The following is a 9,299-nucleotide window of genomic DNA, read 5'->3' as shown; positions in this document are numbered from 1 at the left end:
CTTCCCTAACCAACCTTAACCTTTCTAACTAACGTTCCCGTATACCTAGCACGTGTCCTTGTCCTAAAGAGCGAATTGGCGTAACATAATTTTAAGTCTTCTTACGAGTACCGTAGAAACTTAACACCAAGTCCGTTTCATTCCACGTGTTTGTTCCGAGATGGCGGATCTTGTTTACAACCCAAACTAAGGGTACATAATTGTTTGCTAACGTAAGTAAATTACTGCGTGTAGTACCATTTAATTTCCTTTAGCGAGGAAAGATTATTTGTGTCTTTTATCGACGATATTTTTGTTTTACCTCCGCGTGAGGGAAATTTCATTTTGTTTAGCCTCCACGTGAGTGCACTTTAAAGTCGTTGCCTTGTGCGCCTATCTACATTTTGAATAGATCAGTGGTCGCCTTAGTGTGCCCGTAATTGTGAAATCGTCACAACAGTGTCAGCCTCGACCTGTTATTTTCACCTTTAACTTACCTTTTTTGCATTCATAAGCCCATGTGCTTTCTAATATGTTCTGCTTTAAAGTAAATTAATTAGTCATTATCGCCACGTGCGTATATAATTCATTTTAGCAAAGTCTTTCACGTCACGTGACCGAGCATCGTCTGCTTTGTTAGGCCCCAGTCACTGAATTTTAAAGTAATTTCATGATTTACCTTTGTGTTGTCATTTAACCCTTTTTTCTCATCATGAGTAAATTTAAATGTTCAATTACCATGCTATTAAATTTGTAAAGTTTCATTTTCATGATCTTTTGAAATTCAGTTACCCTTTGTTTGCTTTTACGAATCCGTTCATCAAAACGTGGTCATTCCAAGATGGCGGACTTCATGTTTAACGTAAACAACCCTTCACCGCCTAAGGCGGAAACGCTTAGCCCCGAGGAGATTAACGCTAGGCTTAAGGAACAGGAGTTGACGTTCACCTTTGTGTGTGAGGACGCAGACCTAGCACTTCATGCTCTTGCTTCAGTAGATTTTCCCAACATGGGTTCAGAAGCCGTAAATCATTTTAAAAACCTTATTGGTAAAGTAAGAATTGAACTTAACCATTACAAGAATTTTTGGAGACGTCATTACGACCATCCTATTGTTAAATTAAATTATCCCGTACTTGCTGCCTGGTCGAGTAAAGTTGAGATTGCTTTTAATAGCCTCATGGCTCATCCAAATTTACTTATAAAACCTAATCAGTCTTGTTCTTCTTCGAATGCAACACCTTCAGTGACACGTCCCCTAATTGTTACTTCTAACGTATCGGCAGTCAAGCACAATGTTCATAATTTTGTCTCAATTCCCCAACCAGTAAAATCATCACATTTCAATACTATGTTGCCAACACGGCATACGATTAGTAATTTTGTGTCAGCCCCACCTGCTCTGTCCTCATCTCCGAACCTTAAGCCACCAGCGTTTAATCGCCCTCAACCCCCTTTGTCTTTGCCGCCGGTGACAGTCCGTCCCGGAGGAAATACCGTTCATTGTCTTGTCATGGACCCCCCAAGTGGTAGCGCAGATACCACACAACTTAACCGTGTGCGTGATGGCCAGCAGAGGCCTGTACCGGTTGTAGATTCAATCATTAAAGTCGTACCATCCCATGGACCAGTGCTCACGTTGCCTGACTGTCCAGTTCTTAAGCCCGTAACTTCCGCTCCAATCCGTGTTGACGCTAGAACATCCCCGTTAGGATTTGAAACCCGCCCTCAGAAAGAGCCGCGTGATCGCAAGGTTAAGACTTTAGTTGTCAGAAATGAACCTTGTGCACTAACGGCGGATTTAGCGAAGGTCACACATGTAGACCTAGCACCAGAGCTTAGAGCCTGTTTACAAATAACTTTGCTTAAGGATAACGGTACATTGAACGTTATTCATTATTTTTATTCAGTCATATATGACGTCACTTTAAGCATTTATTATTTTTGTCAAGTCATTCAGCAGCATTTTTTCAATCAATCCCATGCTTTAACTTTAAAACGTAAGTTTAATTCTTGCCTTGACAATTTGTCATTTTATTATAATCCCCCTGACATCCTTCAGCTCGTGCTGAATATAAGCTTTGTTTTTAATGTTCACCGTGCAAACATTGCCCTTGAAGATGACATCCAAGACCATAGCTGTCAGAAATACGATGTCCCCATAGACCTAGTTTGTCTCGATTTATCATTCAGGCTAGTGTCAAATAACTTTTCACCTTTTAACGCCGAGAAGGAGGTAACTTTTCTCCTTTTGTCAGGCGACGAATTCAAAGCTTTCATTACGCCAGTAATTTTATATGTAAAGACATTTCATGTAAAACGTTGGGTGTCAGACCGGGATTGGGATTCACCCCCATAATTTTTAATTTGTCATTTGGCCTGACTTGTTGCTGAACTCGACCGTTATTGGTTTACGTTTTGTTTGCTCTATCCGTACCCCTAGGGTGGGAAGAACTGAGTACTTTTAATCGTTCTGTTATTATTGCATCGTACGTTTAAAGTTAAAACTGATCATATGCTTAACTTAACGCTTCCGTGAAGCATTGCCTGCGTAGTTCAATATTCCCCAAATTCACGTGAAAGCATAACTTTTGATTCAATTGATTTCAATTAACGTTAACAACGTTTTGTTAACTTTAAACGGACGTTGATGTGAAGAACGACTTCACTCTTCATTCAGCCAGTAAGCTTATCTCACTCATACTAACAAGTAGTTGAATCACATTTGCCGGAACTAACCCCTCTCCCTTTTTTCTCCCCTTTATCCCCAGGGTGTGAAGAATTTTCTTCACTCTTCTTCTTTTAATCGTATTTTTAGCTCTCTTCTACTAATACTATAGCTACCCCTTAAAATTCTCTCCTACATCTAGTTTTCTTTAACGAAATATAGGGAAGACTAATCTAAACTTGTTGACAGTGGCGCACGCCAAGCTCGTGACGTCACAGCGTAGATACGCACAACAGATGGCCTTAGTGGTAACCCCGGCGTATGTTGGTTCTTTCCTTAACTACATGGGTCGAGATTAAATTCATAAACTGCCTTTTTGATACAAATTCCAATAATGCTAAATTAATGCATCTTATATTTCTCAATACCAATTAAGGTTTGTTAATTTTAAGATGTATGCCCATCGTACCAGTCCATTGCTAATTAATCATTTTAAATATTAATTTTTAGCAAGCCAGATTAGGTAGGATTGTTGTATATATAACCTCCCTCAGAGCAGCAAGATTTATCTGAGTATTTAGTACAAAATCCTGCCTCCTCTGCACTCCTTGCAAGAAAATATTGCCCTGTCCTGAAGTCCCGACATGGCATCCCCAATGGATTACCATGCGCATCGAGCTCCTCACCTGTCTGGAAAGGTGAAGCCAGGTGATCTCTTCGACCGTAGTGTCGAGCCACATTCTACGAGGAGCTGCCCTGGCCTGCTGACCTGCCTGGTCATTGAACCCGGCCACTTCTGGCTCACCCCCATCCCCCTCTTCCAAAACGTGTCTCACCAACGAGTTCTGTTGCTGCCGGTCGGAGAGATTGAGAAGAGGAACCAGCTGTACCTAGTTGCAGCCAAAGTGAGATTCTTGGGGTGAGCCAGGCAAGAAATTAGTGCGACAACCAGGTCAACAGCTATCACGGGCATAGGACTAAACTTCAAAGGAGTGCAGGTACTACATCAATGGCCATTTAGTTTTCCCCCATTTTTTATTAGCTTAGACTAATTTTAACTTGATAGGGTACCTGGCTAATTACACTATTCGGACTGTGTGCGGTGGGATTGTGTGTATATATTTTTTCTATACAAATTTTTGCCTTTTGAGACTAACATAGTCTCTGGGTCACGTGGGCCACGTGCCAGACCCTATTTTGATTGTTGCAGACCACGTGTCTAACTCATCATTTTCATTATTTGAATTGCATCTCTTTTTATTCCATTTTTGTGTTGTTAAGATGTCCGTTTTGTTTCAATGTAAATTTGTGAATAAATCAATATTAGGTTAATCAAACCTCCTTAGTATTTTTGCTCCCTCATTTATTTTAATGTGTGAAATGAATAGTTGTTCACGGGACAAAGTACCCAATATTTAAAGAGAAAACCTAAGTAAGTCTATAGGTGGTAACAGCGAGGAACTTTGCATTAATATATTTGCTTCGAAGGTAAAGATCCTTATCTTTAAACTTTTAAACTACTTTACATCACTGCTCCCATTTTGGATTTTGTCTACCTTACATTAACGTAAAATAACTGTCCAGCATCTCATTGGGGTCACTGGGACGGAGCCGGAACAGAGCCTGAGAATGAGAGGACTATAGACCTGACAAAGCTAGAGTAGGCCATAAATTATTCTTAATCCTACGTGTGGAGTGCTTAGGCCTCTGGACAGTAAAATTTCCCTTTTGTATTTGAGTGACGGTTTGTGAATTGTGACAGTAAAGTATTAGCAGGGTGTTTGTGCCCCGAGAGTAAGTGCTCCTATCCTCCCCTGTTGAACTTTATGTAACTGTTATAAGGAGACTTTCCCGGACTAAGTTCCCACTCAGAACGTAACCATCAAAAAATTCTCCACAATAATGATAATAATGAGAGATGATAAAAATGACGGTGCTACTTGAGCGTGAGGTCTACCGCAATGTGTAGCCTACCTTCGTGAAACCTGAGTTATATTGTGTTACTTGTCGCTCCTACCCTCCCCGGCATTTTTCCATTATACAGGCATAAGCAACAAATTTGTGTCTAACCTAACCTAACCTTTTGCTGGAAGGTGATGAGAAGAAATTCCAAGGATCTCTTTGTGTCGTTCTTAGGAGATGTACGAAGTGTGTATCGCTAAAATAAATGTATGGAAATTTTATGATAACATTTTCATTTTTACCTTTCTTCCTCATCTATTTCAGTCTTTCCTAAGATATGTTTAAATTAATTGTTTATCATTAAAATAAATGTATGGAAATGTGTGATGTGGACGAGAGAGGGATTAAACAGTGGTAGCCGTCATCGTTAGTGCTCACGGGAGGTAGACCTCACGCTAAAGTGCGGAAGACCTCACGTTAAAGTAGCACCAAAATAACAAACTATGGGAAAACATAAACAAATTAAGAAATAGCAAAGAAATAAAATGTGAGGCAATACAATTATATGGAGATAGAGGATATAAACTATCAGATGGAGAGGCTAAAGAAGAATTAGTAAAATTTTGGAAAACAGTCAATAATAGGTCTGCACACGAAAATAGAATATCAGAGATTTGGAATGAGGAGAAGGAGAGAGAATACCAGGATAATTTGAGAAGAGAGGACGACATTATAATAGTAAATGAATGTAGTATACCCGAACACCTAAGGGAGCATTATGATGCTGTATTAAATGCCAAAGGAGTAATTAAACCCATGCCTGCCGCTGAAATAAACAAAGATGAATTAGAAAATGTTTAAAACGCCTAAAGAAAGATAAAGCAGCTGGGCCAGATGGACTAAAGCCAGACTATTACAAAGCTATGATGATAAGTGATATATGGAAGAATACAATAATGAAGTGCTACAAAGAGGAATTAGCCAGTAAAGAAAAAACCCAAAAGCTGGAAAGAATCCATAGCAAAAGTGTTAAAAAAAGCAAAACAAACCAACAGCAAAGGAATTGAGACTAATAGCACTCATAAATGTATCATATTACATATACATGGATCTTATCAGGGATGAAATAGTAATAATGCCATAGAGGATAGTCAAGCGGGATTTACAGAGGGAGGAAGGATTGAGGATAATATTTTCATCTTACAGTACATGGTCGAAGAAACTTTTAAAAATAAGAAAAAACTCATGGTTGCCTCTTTAGATTTAAAAAAAAAAGCATTTGATTCCATAAATAGGGAAGCACTGATAGAAACATTAAAGCAATATGAAGTACATGCTAGTATAATAAACTCTATAGCGGAAGTATATGGGAGACTGTAATACGTTAGACATAGGGGGGAAAGTAGAACAAAAATTGAGCGTAAGTAGTGGAATAAAGCAAGGCTATACTGGCTCTAAAACATTGTTCAAATTAATTACTTATCAGATTATAAAACAAGTAGAAAAGGAAGTTAATGGTTTTAAAAAGGATATTATGAAGCTAGTAGTAGTATTTTTTGCTGCTAATGTCCTAGTGCTTGCTGAGAGTAGGCTATAGAGCAGTGGTTCCCAAACTATCTTACCTGACGACCCCTCTTTGCTTCCAGTAGACCCGTACGCCCCCACTCCTCTCTCTTTTTTTTTTTATATGAAATGATTCTTACATTTATTACTTAGCACTGTACAGGGAAACAGATTTCTGTTTGTATTACATTTTAATAATGAAAGCCACTCAAACAAATAATAGTTCATTCCAGTAACTAAAAGCGAAACATTTGGTTCAAAGTGAGCGAAAAAAAAGTTTGAACATTAGCAAATTGGCAAAATTGAGTTGCAATTTTAAGAATAGATAATTTGAAAACATGCTATATATTTGGAAATACTTATGAGGCTAAGGCACAATTTCTGGTCAAATTTAGTGAGATGGATGCATGTATGTAATGACAGATATTTGTTCTTTTAATGATTTTATTATTCTATTAAACAAGTAATTTCGAGCAGATGACTTCACGCCCCCCTTTTATCATCCCCATGCCCCCCTAGTGGGGCGCGCCCCCCAGTTTGGGAACCACTGCTATAGAGGATGCGGAATTGAACATAAGGAAAGTGATAAATATAGGAAACCAATGTGGTTTAGACATAAATAGAGATAAAAGTAGCGCACTTATACATGATATGAAGGAGAAACCAGATAACATAGAAAGAATAAGAGTAGTAAGCATTATTAAATACCTAGGTATCAAGGTAGATGGCAGTAGAAACATGTTCAAAACACAGAAAAGTGAAATGATTGTTAAGGCTCAAAGGCTAGATAATTTTACATATTCAATCATAGGAAAAAGTTGCAATGAAATACTGATAGGGAAAACATACTGGAAAAGTGTAGCCCTACCTTCTATATTATATGGAACAAATGTAGTTAACTTAACGGAAACTGCAATAGAAAAGTTGCAGAGAATTGAGAATGGAGTGTAAAGAAGAACATTAGAGGGTGTAAAGAATACAGCAATTGTAGCCTTGAGAGGGGATGTAGGAGCATCTGCTATGAAAACAAGGGTAATGGATGGAAAGCTGAGGTACCTTAATAGCATTTATAAGGGGGAGAAGGACTTACTAACAGCAATAGTCAATTATATGGAAGAAAAAGAGAGGAAGTGGTGGATGCATGTGAAGAAGTATGCTGAAGAATGTGGTATGGCAATAAGAGAAGTCAGGAGATGTACGAAAGAGGGCATAAAGAAAAGAACCCAAGAAAATGGGACACAAGCAAATGGAAGAGTGAAATGGAGTGCAAGGAGAGTCTAATTCTGTAGAAAAACTGGAAAAGTGAAATCAAGGAGGAGGAAGATATGACAACACATTTTCGTTAATTTTATTATTCAGAGCAAGGACAAACCCATTGGGTTTGAATGTAAAAAAAAAAAAAAAAAAAAAAACAGACACCAAGATGGAAATATAAACTGTGAATTCTGTGATGTAGAAGAAAATGCTAACCACTTCATGTTATATTTCCCGCGGTATAATGAAATAAGAATAAAAGCAATTGAGCTCCAACATCCATACGAAGAAGATAGTGTACAAACAGTTGTAAAATTGTTTTTTTATGAAGAAAATATGGAAAAGAAGAAAAGTGTACTACAGCAAATGTGGATGAAAAGAGAAAAACTGATGAAAATAAGGAACACACAAAACTAAAAGACATAGGGGCGCCGTTGCAAAGGAGAAGCCTCAACGTGAATCTGATCTGATCATGATCTGAGTATTTTTACTATTTTACTAGACATAGGAGATAGCAGGAATATTATAGAAGGAAAGTCGGGGGAAGACGTAGAGCTGGATACAATGGTCACGTCCACACAAAAAGAGTGTAGTGATTCAGACCAATGTGCCAGCTGTACTCTAGAGTTGGGCCCGGACGATGAAAGCGCAGAATGCGATAAATGCAAGGAGTGGTACTGCCTCCAGTGCATTAATTTAGCAACCACAACAAAAAGCCAACAAAAAACTCTGATCAAAACTATCAAAATGACAGAAAAGATTGATGGGCTTTTCTGGTTTTGTGCAGGCTGCTCAGTAGAAACAAAACAATTCCTGATGGGAAAATGTTGTGACGGAAAAGACAAAAACAAAAAAGGAGAAAATTTAATGTCAGAGTCGCAAATGGGAAGCCACATAAATTTGATGTCAAAATTGCTGGAAGATAACTGCTACAAAATCAGTTCACGAGATGCTGAAATAGAAATGCTTAAAAAAGAGTGTCGGAACTATAAAGATGATCTAGAATTGTGCCTAGGTGAACTGGCTGACCATAAACGAACAATAGGGAACCAATGGTCCCACATTGAGGACTTGAAGATCATCAACAGAAAATTAATAACAGAGGGCAAAGTAGAGGAGTTGGCAAATGAAAGGGCAACTAGTTTAGAAAGAACAGAGACAACAGAGGGGGAAAATTCAAATTCAGGTGAAAATAATTCAGTGGTAAGTGATGAAGAAAGCAAAGATGAAACAAGTAACGATGGAAAAGAGAAAGAACAGAATGAGATTCCCTCAGAAAAACGGAAAGAAAAGACCCCCAAAATATGCTACTACTTTAGAAAGGGAATCTGTAAAAAAGGACGATCATGCGACTTCCTCCACAGACGCAGCCAGGAAGGTGAAGATAACCCTCAGAGAAACGAGATGAGGAAGCATATTCAGTGTAAGTTTTACAAAGAAGGCGGGTGTAGGTTAGGCAGGGAGTGCAAATATGGTCACTGGGAAAAGAAAATGGTCAACAAAATAAACTTTGGGAAAGATGGATCGAAAATATGCAGAGATTATGTGAACGGTACCTGCAAAAGAGGCCATACATGCTCATTCAGGCACTACAATGTTAGATTCAAAGAAACCAGATCAAAATTTAGAGGAAACGAGGAGCAGTATGAACATATAAAGGGGGGAAAAGTAAGGAATCAAGTAAGCAACGGTCCAAGTAAAAAAAGGATGGAAAACCAATTAAATTTTTTAAATTCAAGAATGGAGGAAATGGGGAGATTGATACAAGAAATAAGGTACGAAAAATCATACAACCCGAGTCAACACAACTTGACGTGGGCAGAAAGGGCAGTGGGAAACCCCAACACAGCCCTAGAAATGGACTACATGATACCACAGGGTGGTCAAGGAAGAACAGGTCGTTGCCTGTAAAAATGGAAGAGAAAAGAAGAAA

The 9,299-nt window shown here is 38.4% G+C and overlaps 1 pseudogene; it reads left to right on the top strand.

The window, feature by feature from the left end:
• Positions 1-7,393, top strand: part of LOC137620099 (glycosyltransferase-like protein gnt13) — a 10,998-nt pseudogene extending 3,605 nt beyond the window's left edge.
• The last annotated feature ends 1,906 nt before the right edge of the window (positions 7,394-9,299 follow it).

The sequence above is a fragment of the Palaemon carinicauda genome, chromosome 1 (assembly GCF_036898095.1).
Source record: "Palaemon carinicauda isolate YSFRI2023 chromosome 1, ASM3689809v2, whole genome shotgun sequence".
NCBI classification, from domain to species: Eukaryota; Metazoa; Arthropoda; class Malacostraca; order Decapoda; family Palaemonidae; genus Palaemon; species Palaemon carinicauda.
Note: the sequence above shows the minus strand (reverse complement) of the source record. Positions and strands in the feature narration are given on the sequence as shown.